Genomic DNA, 13697 nt, shown 5'->3' on the forward strand with positions numbered 1-13697 from the left:
AAATTTATAAAATAAATAAATAATTTCATGACAACTGGCTTCCTCTGCTGATGAAGATCATGTAATGTGATCAAAAATACCACAGCAGCCACAAAATAGACCTTGAAATGAGATTCTTTTGTCAAAGTAAGTGCAGTAAAAAATAAAATACATTTTTCTGGTATCCCTGCTCACTTTATCCAATCAGGACGGAGAACTCCATAAAGAGGCGGTCCTGTCTGCTCTTGAACACACAGAGAGCAGGATCCTCCAGTTTGCTGCCACGTCTGGCGAGTACTGCTCCACATTCATGTGGTGACGAAGAGAAGAGGGAGGCGATTGCCAACTGCAAAACCAGCGTTTTCCATAGTAACAGGACGCTAATCAGCTTTCTTAGAGCTTGGTATGGCACTGAATCATTCATTCATGAAGATCTAGGTTAGTGGCTTTATTGACTGAATGCTTCTAACGTGATTATTGTTGCTTAGCCCATTTAGCTAATGCTTTTTAAAACCTTTTTAAGGTGCAAGGTCATTTATTGGTCATTATACAACACAGGGTTGCATAACAAAATCAAAGTTCTGAAACTACTTCAGGCTACACAGAACTTAAACAGTGTATAGCCTACAGGTACATTCACACTAGGGGTCAACTGATATGGCTTTTTCAGGTCTGATACCGATTATTAGAAATCAAGGAGACTGATAACATATATTTGGGACCAATATTCATTTGCAGTAAAAATGAAATTCTTTGATTAAAAATGTCGAACTACCAGCGATGGAATAAATGTACTGTACTGTAGGTACAATTTACTTCTCTATTGTTCTTAAGTACAATTTTGAGGTTCTTTACTTGAATATTTCCATTTTCTGCTACTTTACCCTTCTTCTCCACTATATTTATTTGATACATTTAGTAACTAGTTACTTTGCAGATTAAGACTATTTTAGTGTTTATAGGCTATAAATTAAGATGTGTTGCCAATCAGATATTATTGTAGGTGGGACATTGTGTGAGAGGACGATGCATTAGAGCCAAAGTAGCACATTTTTAAATTAGTTTATTTTATCAGCCATCTGACAGAAAAATCACAGATACAGATAATTCGAAAATACAGAAGATCAGTAATAATCGTCCAGGGTTGATAATCAGTCTCCCCCAATTCACACTTGTGAATATCTAGTCATTTTTGTACGTCAAGTTCACAAGCTGGAAGCTGAATTTTTGCAAAAACAGTCTCAGAAGTGAAGATAAAAATCTTTCGATCACAAACTGGACACCAAGTAAATAGGTAGCCACAGACAAAACAGCTGTGGCAGGGTAAGGATTATAACTAAGACCACATATGCCAAATTTTATTCCAAAGGGCCCTCACAAGCGTGGAAATAGGTTGAAATTAATTTAGAAAGGTACATAGATGATTGAATGTTATGTTTCAGTTTTATCATGGCAAGATGCAGCAGCAATCAAGCAAAACATATCTTGAGTGATACAAATCTAAAATCACTCAGGGTAGGATTCAGGATGTTCCTTATTTTCACTTTATTCACACACACACACACACACACGCACACACACACACCCACATGCACACACACACACACACACACACACACACATACACACACACACAGATCATCCCGTATCCTGCTGTTGAAACAGGACAGACCAACAGCTGCTGAGAACCAATATCACTAATGACTGACCTCGTAACATACAACAAATACACACACTCTGACACACACAGACTTGGCTACTAATCAGTGCAGCATGTGTGTTGTGTATTAGCACATGTACGATGCGGTATGTGTGTGTGAGTGTGTCAGATGTGGGTCATTGTGTATGCGATCTGTGTCTGATGATATTAATTTTAATCATCATCTGTCTGTCGACACCACAGCTGCCACAGCGTAGAACTGGAATAACTAGAGTAGACTGGGGTTTTTCAAATATACCTGTAGGTAATGTAACAACACTGATTCAGTAATGGTCTGTGTATGTTAGGAAACTTAATAACAGGTAGCGAATTAGGCAAAGATGAATGTATGTCTCCAGTAGCCACCCATGACTAATGAGTACTGAAGTGCTCCTCAAGTATGTTGCTTTAGTTAAGAGTGGGTAATTTACACAGTGTTTTGTTCAGTGCTGAAAAGCTTGCTGAGGCAACAATAGGACCGAGGCATACACAGATGGGGAGTTTGGGGTCAAGCCAGAGTCAGGGCAGGTAGCAGAGCTTCATGATTGGGGTTGAATTGTATGAATAATATTATGAATAGCTTAATTATTTATCTGGCTGTGGGGAAAACAAACTGAGCAAAGAAAGCCAATATTTACTTTACTCGCTGCAATGTCCAATATAATGCAACTTTTGCGATAAGACCTCTATTTAAACCTGCAATTTCTTGGAGAGTTTCGTACACAGCATTGATATATCATCACCATTTAACTGATGCAATGAATCATAACATGTTTGTGATTAAACAGAGTTAAGCCCAGTATTCACTCTTTGCTGAAAACTGTTGGATGCCATGAGAGCGGTGAGAGTGAACCGAAACAGCTAAATAGCTTAAACTTACTCTAAAGAGGATAAATGTTTAAATTTGTCTACATTTCTGCAAAACCACCGTTTCTTTATGTTGCTTAAGGAAAGTTTGGTTGCCACAAAAACAGCCAGAGATGGTCCACTTTCCATGAAAAACAACCTGTTTTGGTCGCCACTAATACGGCTGAAAATGTCGCCTCCAGATGTGAAAGTCCACCAATAAGCATATAATGTGACATGATATGCTACATCTGGTACAAATGATAACCTTGTGCGTATCTGTGGTTTACAGCAACATTAACTGCTAGCATTGTATCCTGGTGACTGAGCTGTTTATATTTCGTCATCTGACTTCCTACTTTGCTGCCGTAAAACTTACAGTCGCAAGAGGTCACTGCCGAACAAAAGACGTAAATGTGGGTCGCAATAAGTTGCTTTCACACGACCTATATGGTCGTCTTTTCCAATGCGGACGGGTTGGTATTTTCAGAACTACATGCGACTCATTCCACATTGTCATTAGATAAATTGTTGTTCAATAATTTGATTATAGCCACCTAATGGGATTAATACTGCTGCACATTTTTTCTCCAGTGTACACTCTTATTTGTCTCTAGTTTAGCATATGTTTGGTAAAATATTGTTGGCTCTTTCTGACACCATTAATTAGTTTTTGTTTTGTGTTCAACTTGCATGCGCTCAGTTTTTGGTTCTTTATTTGCAGTGTTCTCTTAAATTGGTGAATGTCTTCTTCGTTTTGAAATAATTTTTATACACTGAAAGATTTTTAGTTTTGAAAAATTGCTTCTGTTGTGTTTACTGTCTTTATGTGTTGCAGTGCAGACAAAGCATAATAAATGTAATCAGTGTATGAGTTGATCTTTAAAAAAGATGGAAAACTGCATTTACTTTCACATAATATTAATGAGCAAATCTTATTTCCTGTAAATTCGGATACAAGTACCTGCTTTAGCCAAACATGCTGTACTCTTACTGTATTGTGAGGGAGTGTGAGACGTCCACTTTCAAATCTTTATTCAAAAGAATTCTTAAAAGTGAGTCAACAACAAATGAGTTAGCATCCTTAGCAGCAGTGCACTGATATTTCTGGCCAATATATTGATCCTGCTCCAGTCACTGGTATGAAAGAACAGATTATTACCAGCTTGACAACACGATTTTTATCCAGCTGCCAAAGTTTTAAGACAAGAGTAGACAGTCCAGGAAATTAAAACCTTGATTAATGATTTTCAGGGGGGATCAGCCTCAGTAGATGTTTCAAACTAGAACCGAATGAAGTTGAAATATCAGCAGAACACTTCCATGACTGGGCTTCGTGGGAATGAAATCAAGGTCAAAGTGATTCACATGTGTTCACCGTACAGGAAACAGTTGTCTTCATACTATTAGTGGCATTTCTATGATGAGGCATCCTCCACATCTGCTGACCCCGAGCTCACAGAGATTAAATGTGACCCAGGTTTATTAGGACGTTTAATTATCATAATGCTCTCATTATGTTGCGACCGCCAGTGATGCGGTATTATTATTTCATTATTTCTGTTTATTTAACCTTGTAGGTTAGCTGGGCATAAATTCTTATTTGCAGTGACAGTCGAGCCAGTGGCATGGCTGAGATCAAGTCACAAATAGAGACAGTGTCAAGATGGAATACAAACCGCAGTGGACGGGGATGGAGGAAGTATTAAAATCCTTTACTTAAGTAAAAGTACTGACAAAAGTCCTGCATTGTACATTTTACTCAAGGGAAAGTGCTATATACTATATACTATGATGTGAAATTGTGGAGCTCAGCTTTAACACATTTTTACACAACTGTAACTTATTTTCATTGGATGCAGGTTATTTTCTTTTTGACTTACAGTGTCAGGGAATATTGAACTACATGTAATTAAACTAGTTGTTAAACTACATTTTGCAGCAGCTTGCTTGTAATTCAACGATATTCATATTTGTGATTCACATAGTAAACTTTTTTTTGCTAGTTTTTGTCTAGTTTACTACTGAACAACTTGGTTCTTATAAGAAAGGGAACAATTTATTTATTTGTTTGTTTATTTATTTATTCATATTTACCATTGTTTTTCTTCTGTGAGTCAAAGCTTTGAATTGTTTTATTTATAATCTTAAGTACTTTTTGCAATAAATTCAGTTGAGTCTTAGAGAAGGAAAAGCAGCAAATCCTTACATTTGTGGAGCTGGAACAATGAAATGTTTTCCATAAAAAAAAACAGTGATCAAAATAGTCGATCAATTAACTAATCATTTCATCTCTTCACGCACATTTTCATATAATATGTATGCAATTTTTTTTATTTCTAACTAGTAACTAAAGCTGTCAGACAAATGGAGTGAAGTAAAAAGTACAATATTGCCCTCTGAAATGTAGTGGAGTAGAAGTAGACAGCAAGACAAAGAATGACGCACGTCGAGCATAAGTACCTCAAATTTGTATGTAGTGCAGTACTTGAGTAATACGCACTTACCACCCAGTTACCTTCCACCACTGTGCAGTAAAATGTGCAGTAAAAGGTCACAGGAAACTTTCAAAGCACAAGATGTAGAGAAAGAAAAGGCCTTCATGCTGGAGAATGGGTGTAAGAAAAGCAGCAGGTGCAAGAAACCAGAAAGTGTTTTGACTAGCCTATTTTTAAAGGATATGGCTGGGATGAAAAGATCAATTTTAGGGATTTTGGAACTCATTGCAGTCGCTGGCAGCCGCACAGTGGAGTGGGTTACAGCCAAAGGAGGTGTGAGCTTTGGTGAGGAGGAGGAGGAGGAGGAGGAGGAGGAGAGGAAGAGGGGGGAAAATTGTTGGAGCTGGTGGAGATGTGGACTGGTGAGCTCAGATAAAGCGGAGTCTTGCCAGGGATGGATTTGCAGATGAGTTGGTCTGATGAATGAGCGAGTACAGCACTGATAGACTTGTAGGACTGCCCATAACTCGTTAATATTTATGACAGCAGCAGCTGACCAAAGTGGTTTTATTATAATGTGCAGGCAGAGTTGAGTGCTCAGAGGCCCAGAGAGCATGCTGTACCTGATCCCTTTGGCTTGATATATTCCCTAAAATCCAGCAGGTTTTTCACAAATATGGGAAATACATACAATAAAAAAACAATAAACTTTATAGTAATGAGTAATAATGATTGTATACACTTACAATCAAAAGTGATGCAGACCTTAGGCCAGATGTAATACACAAGCAGCTACATACCAGCATGAACAGCAAAATAGAAGTCCATTTTGCAGACAAGACTCAAACGACAAAATTACAGTATTTCACTACATTCCTCACACTTTGCAAATAACAAACATCACAATGACAGCTGACCTTCACAATGTAAAATAGAGGCCACATTCATCCTGCTCCTGCTGTCAGATGCACTTAACTTGTAACACTCTTATCTATGACTTCAAGTGCAGCTCGTCCAAAGTGCAGCGGCTGGAATGTGAACCTGGACTCAGAAAGGTGACCGCATTACCACCCCCCGTCCTGACCTCCTTGCATTTGCTCCACTTTCAAGGCACTCCAGCTGACATAACATTGAATGGACTCGCACCATCTGAAGCCACAATGCAGAGCTCCCGACAGTTCAGAGAAGGAAAAAAAAACAACTTTCTTTTCACTTTAGAACAGCCTTTAGCATTTGGAACTGTTTTGCAGCTCTTGAAAATGAATGCAGCGTAAATCTATTATCACAACCTGATACTGTACTATTTCCATTTCCTATTCTTCACAGTATATTTGGTTACTGCCTATGCACAGTATTGTGATTTGAAATGACATTTACGTATTGTCCAATGAGTTATGTCGTTTCTTGTGTGTCTTGTAAAGCACATGAGGCAGTCCTTAATTTACTTTGTTTGACGCCATAATTCAATTATTGGTGTTGTCCATTTCTGCAAACCACGAATACATTAAATTTGTATGTTTTGTAAGTATCATATCAACATTTCTGCAACATGTGTCATATCAAGTTCAGACAACAGGAGGAGGAGATGGCAGTGATGGTATGTAATGTCTGCCACTAAGGGTCAAAAACGAAAAAAAATGTTTGCCGAGGGGTGGGGAGAGCAGGTAGGTATAGCCCCTGCAGCTGCTCAGAGCTGGCTAGTTCTAGACGAGACAGTCAGGTGCAGAGTCAGACCTTATGGAGGAATAAACACTGGAGTAACTTTGGATTCTCCTCTGATTCAGAACCCTTTACCGATGGGAGGAGAGCTAAGAAATTACTTTTTAACTCTTGGGATTAAAAAGCGGATTTATCTTCATTCCTGTTTATCAACCCGACTGCAGCAAAGATCCATGAAGGTAACCTCCATAGTCAGGTGTTTATTTGCTGTAATGGTGACTGGAGAAATTGGGGAAATGTGATTTTGCTTTATGAATGTAATGTTACAGAGTGGAGAGGAAAAAATGAAGAGAGAGGACCGGTGTCTCTGGTGAGTGCTGAGTTTAGTAGTCAGCAACTAAACTCTGAGCTGAGTCGAAACAGATGCACACACACCAGAGTGTGGTGCTTTCGTTTAATGAACAGTAAGGCAAACTGGCTATTTAGCCCAAACAAACATTCACACGAGTAACGCGGATAAACACAAATGATCTTGCAGTCAAACACACTTCGCTGGTGGTGAACATAAAGAAACGTAAAGTTGTGACATCAAATTTCATCATATCTGTGGTTTGCAAATGCTTACATTGCCAAAATGTATTCTTGCCAATGGGTTACTCCTTTAAACCAAAATGCAGCAACATTTTAAAAAGACAGTGTTAGAGCTTTCTTGGTCAGATACAGTACATTATTGTACAATATTTTCACCCTACAGTGAGTGACACAAATGAAGGTCTAAAATGAGCTTATTATCCGAGAGAAGCAAACTCGGAAAGCAGCTCTGTGCACACATGCCTACATTCACATACACACAACCACGCAGAATATACAGGCACATACATGGCCAAATGAGCTGAACCGATATGCAGACTTTCACACACACACATGAATCCGACCATACACACATGAGCGCTGCTCTACAATGGTACTCCCACATGGAACACATACAAGCTACACACAGTGTCTTCGCCAGCCAGATGTGAGAAGGATTAGCAAAGTTGGCAGTCAGCACAGAGCTCCTTATCCACTGGAGCTAATTCAATTCTACTACGCTGCCTCTGCCTCTCTTTCTCACCTCCAATCTTTTTCTCCATCTTCACCTCATGATCTCTCTCTCTCTCATTCTCTTTTTCTCTCTCTCTTCTTTACTGTCCCCCCTTTCTCTCGTATCTGCCATCACCCCTATCTCCCTTCGTTCTCTCCTCCCTTCTTCTGTTGCTTCCAGTTGCTGCAGGAGCGCTTGATCCGCTTTGTCAGGCAGGTGAAGTCATCTTGGAAAGAGCGCCGGGCCTCTGGTGGTAAAAGCCCTGGGCTGACAATTGTGTAACGTAGACGGTTGATTTCATGAAAATTGATAAAAACTGTGTCAACGTGACTCAGATATTTGAAGCTATTTAAATGACCTGTGTAGGAAAGTCAGAGGTTTAGATCTACCCTGGTAGACTTACCGTCATGAATCTAAATGGTGCTGGGATTTCACACATTATTTAAATGCATCTTGTTTGATTTACACCAAAAAGTGGCACAAAGTGGCTAGTTGGTGAAATACTGTAGCCTATCTGGTGAGCCAGCTGGGAACAAGCTGGCTCGCCATTTCTTTGAATTTTCTCTTACTGTGACATTTACTCACCCTTGGCATTTTGCTCTCATGATACCACATACTTTCATTCAATATAGTGCTATTAAGGAGGCAAAAGGGTCTCTGAGCTGAGCTAACATGCTTGCTAATTGTCAGTTAGCTTGTTGTTAGCTCTGTCCTGAACAGACCTAGTAGTTTGCATGTTTTCTTCAAGACATGTTTGTACCATCGGCTCCTGTGTCGTAACTGTCAGCAATCAAAGTTTAAAGCTACTCTGACAGGTGAATAGACTAAAAATGGAGGGTGTAACTCAGCTAGCCTTAACAACCTACAATAGCTACCTCCTCTTGTAGATTCACGCCCATTCAGTCCAATGAGAATTTTTCACCTGGTGCATACACCAAAGAAGTTTTCTAGTTTCCGGGTTTATTTCCTCCACTGAAGATGCCCCAAGTCATTAGTTCCCGCTCCGCCCATAGACATTTTGATGGAGTCACAGATTTAAAAATAACTTTTCTGGGCTGGAGCCAATTTGTACGAAGAGTCATAATTAACCATGTTTGCAGTTTGCGGAATCCTGTCAACAGTTTTACAGGCGTCTCTTTTATAATGGTGGCCTGTGGGGAAAACGATTTTTGGGCCACATCAGAATTTTTTGGCGAGTGGCCACTGGGGAAAAATTGGAAGCAAGGCTGAGCGCCGCTGCTGGATCCAGGTCTAAGTAGTAGATTCATGCTCCATCTCAAGGTCAGAAACACTGTCAGGACAGCTTGCTATTGGACAAATTTGCTTTTTTAAATTCACCATTCACTTTAGTCCACAACCAGTTGCCGGGCAACCACAGGAGAACTGACGTTTTTGCAAATTGGTTTTTGAACGGATTAAATAAATGACATATAAATATGTTAATTAGTGAGCTTTTGGAGGTGCTGGAGGGCAGATTTAGTTACCTTGGGAAAGATCCAGGCTAGCTGATCCCCTGGTTTCTAGTCTGAATGCTAAGCTTAGTTAGCCGGCCGTTGGCGGTAGCTTGCCATACACAGATGAGAGTGGCATCAATCTTCTCATCTGTCAGCAAGAAACAAAAATGCATATTTCACAAATGTCCCAATCCGGTTTTCTTAATCCAAAAGCAGCGCCTCCTTTTTCTAATGCTTATGAATAATCAGCAATAATCAAATGACATCCTGTGTGAATGTTTCTCTTTTAATGTTGGTGTGGCCTTAAAGGTCCAATTTGTAAGAGAGTTGATTTTTTTATTTTTTCACAACTTTGGGTTGGTAGGTTGGGTTGGCCACTCGATGCATTCAGTTCAACAACCTTCTGACAAATTGGACCTTTAAAATAGGGTACATGCTTGCCTTCACAGGGGTTTAGACCTGGGTCACCCAGTTGAAGGACAGCCACCGTTATTGGCATATGTCACACAGTGGATACTTGTGCATAATTGGCTCCGGTGGGATTGGACGACCTTCCAGCCTGACCCCGGATGACATGGCACAACCCAACCCACGCTCAGGCTAAATTAGTGCCAGTAAGGTCTTAAAATACTGTACCTGTGTGAGTATCAGTGATTTCACAGGTTAGGTGACAAAGGATAAGGGCCTGGATACTGAGAGTCAATTTTTCAGAGAGGACCTCCAACCAAATAGGTGCATCTGTGAAGCGCTATTGCTGTAATTCACCCAATCAAAAGGTATGGCAAAAGCCCAGCATATAAATTGTATCATTTATCATTGAAAAGTACAGCTGCAGGTTTATTGAACACAATTTTGAGGACAACTGTAGCAATGACGAATAACAAGATATTAGGTCTGCTTTATGATAAATCATTTGGCCCGGAGGTCACCACGCTATCAGCACAGAGGGAACATTGGCACTTTTTTTGTTTTGCTTCTCAGAAAAATTGCTGGTGTTGTTTGCTTGTAGTTTAAAGTGTGTTCAGTACAGTAATGATTAAAAGATTAAAGCAAAAGAAATGACCCCAGTGCATGTAATTTGATGTTTTTTAGTTGCTTTTAGAGTTGTTAAAGTAAAGTAAATCTCTTATCTGTCACCACTGGTTTTTCAATTAAACCTTTTTCTGCACTATTTTCCTGCGTCTTTTTTGTTGTTTGTTTGCTGCGCAGGTCATTTACTACCCATCTCATGTCTTTAATTATCTCTGTTTATTTCATTACCAAGAGGATGAAAAGATAAAAGTTAAAAGCTAAAAAAAATCATTACAAAGTAGTAAATGTTTCATATTTCTTTCTGTCACTGCTGCCTTTTTTTGTGTACATGTGCTGTAAATACTGTCAGAACTCAGCAGGCAGGCAGAGGCACAGTGTGCCACTCCAGAAATCCAGTCATGCAACAATTCGAGGCCAGACTGACCCTAAAACTGTGAAACTGTGCTAGAATTTGATTTGGGTGAGATCTGACCACCGGGTCACGACTGCCACAGTCGCTGGTAGTTTCACAGCCTCACACTGAAGAGACTCACGCTGACAAGTGTCGTTTAGACTCTAGACTCTGAATGATCTCATCTGAGTGGATCGGCCCTGGCAGTGTGAGGAGGTTACTTTACATTGAGGCTTCTCGTGTTTGAGTAAATCCGGCCAAGGTAAACACTTCAACACTACGCTGAATCCTCAGTGAATAATGGGATCACATCACTTATTACACACATACTTTATGAAAATCTTACCAGTCTGTACCATTTAAAAATTGGTCAAAAATACTGATTAAGTCTTGAAGATGACAGCATTTCTTCTGATACGTAATGTGATACATGCCCCCTTGATTTATATCCTACTGCAGCACAGCCAGTGATATCTTAATCTGTGTAGGAGTCATATGTAACCTGGCTACACATAAAGTAGTTATATACAGCACATCTGAAAAAAAACTCTATTTTTTTAACCCAGTCTACGCCGGGTTTGAAATGGACACCTCGACGTCTTTACACATTCAACTCACCAAGAAATGTTTGCTGTGGTGTGAAGGATGCCTGAGCTGGCATCCGATGTCTGGATCTGTCATCTTGTTTTGAAGGCCATTTCAAGGTGTGTGCATGAGTGTGTGTGTGTGTGTGTGTGTGTGTGTGAGAGAGAGAGAGAGAGAGAGAGATATGTAGAGACAGATGGATAGCTGACAGACTGACATGCTGTGTACATGCCACATCATGATATGAAACTGACCTCAGTTTATCTCTCTCTCTGTCACACACACTCACACACACGTGCGCGCGCTTCTTATAATGATGTCTGTAAGGAGGTGACAGGTGTGTTGGCTTAAAGATTTTGTCACCCTGTCATGCTGTGTGTGTGTGTGTGTGTGTGTGTGTGTGTGTGTGTGTGTGTGTGTGCCTGTCTGTCTGTCTGTCTGTCTCTTCAAGTTGAAAGAGGCTGTGACATGAGACAGCAGACAGTTTGATAAAAGTGGAAAAAACCCTAAGAAGGAGAGAAGGAAGAAAGGAAAGGAAGGAATGATGGAAGATGTCAAGATGGTGAGAAACAGACACGTTATTAAAGAGAAACAGACATGTTTATCACTCTTTATGATATAAACGGAGCCATGTTTCGGTTATATTGAAGTCATTTTAAACAAAAAATAATATAACAACACGTACACCTCAAAATCTGTTCATGGTTGCATTGATGCTAAAATGCAACAAATAGCACCTTCAAGTGAAATTATTATTAATCTTTAGATATAATATCTAAGACTTGAGACAGCCAATCACCAGCACTATTAGATCTTGGCACAACAAGCATGCAGCATTCTTATTGGCTCACTGATGCGGATTAGATTAACTCCTTAGTATCGCAACAATTCGGTTGCGGTCACAAAAATATCAAAGCTCGATACCCAGCCATATTATTATGTAACATTTAATGTAACGCAAGTGTTCTGCTTCAGTGTATCATTATGAAGTAATGCACAATGTTATAGATATAGAATAATGAATGTGTTAACATTGGCTCCCTACAAACCTCACAATCACTATAACTATAACAAGTTTGTCTGCCACCAGGCATGAGGTCACCGGGAAAAAGGAAAATTTTACTTGCAATCCGTTTCTATTATAGACTAAATGATTGAATCATCTCACATTTTTTCCTGTATTGTTATATTGCTGTATTATTGCTGTGACTCTGACGAAAATAGAAACGATCCAGTTGTCTTTGCAACAGCGGCACAACAATAATAACAGTTGGAAATAGGAAACGCTAGGGGGGAAAAGTTGTCCATTGCCACTTTAAATGATCCCAAATCAGTGATTTCATTCAAAGTAACGCTGTGTTTCAATTGGTCAACTGTCGACTAAAACTTATAGGGAAACATCAGATGATTTATCAGGGTGAGGAAGGGTTGCGATGAACATGACTAAACGTAACTTGAATTAAACTTTAAAACATTACATCGTCCGTGAACATGGTGGTAGTTTGAGCATGAAGATAGGAACTCCCTTGATCCCTCGCTACGTCACAAAGTCATTAAACTACGTCTTTTGTTTTCATTGTTTTGAGAGTGAGACCCCCAGTGGCAGGAATTACATACTGTGCTTTATTTCTAACATTGCACTGTATGGCAATCTGGTGAAAGGTTGCTCTTTCGACCACCTTGGAGGCGCCACTGCTCTCATTCTCCCGTGCACTTGATCAAATAAAACCTTCTTGAGTGGTAGAGACCATCAACACAAATCTAATTTGCTTTCTGAGTTTGCTGCTCAGCAAAAATCCTCCCCGTTTAGTGTGACTGCATCTTTACGAGGTTACTGCTGTGCTCGTGCGTGTTTAAATGCCTCACTAGTAACTCATAGGAATACAGACTTCCCACAGATGCCTGAATCATCTTTAGTTACACCAGACCCACACAGGAGAAAATGGAAACTTTAATTTCTCCTCTCCCACTTTCTCTTTCTGTTGACCTTCTTTAATTCAACTTTGATTCAGTTCCCTTGTTTTGGCCCTTTTCTCAGTCTTATCTTTCTCCTGCTCATTTTTCTTTGCTCTCACTTTTCACATTTTCAGAAGATATTTTTAACTATGTGAAAAATGAAACCATTTTCGTGTCCTCTGTAGTTTTCTTATCTTGCCTTTACTTTTCTTTTCTTTTCTTTTCTTTCTCACTTTGGTTAAACCCACTTCCACAGTGCGTTGGAAGCACATAAACACAAGCAGGACCAAAGCCAAAACTACGCCCACCTGCCAAAATACAAACACATCCACACACACACACACACACACACACACACACACACACACTCACGCACACGCTCCTTCCATACATATTTCAACATTACAAATTCAGACAACATCGCTCAATCTCCTCCAGCCCAAAGGGGAAGAAGATAAGTAAAAGTTTTTGTAATGTTTATTACCCCCTGAAGGCTAATTAGACATTTTTTCCCAACAAAGATAAAGTTCACGCATTTATATCACCGAACATTTTTTACAATTAAGCTGCACAG

The sequence above is a fragment of the Pagrus pagrus genome, assembly GCF_965226575.1.
Source record: "Pagrus pagrus genome assembly, chromosome: 16".
Lineage (NCBI taxonomy): Eukaryota > Metazoa > Chordata > Actinopteri > Spariformes > Sparidae > Pagrus > Pagrus pagrus.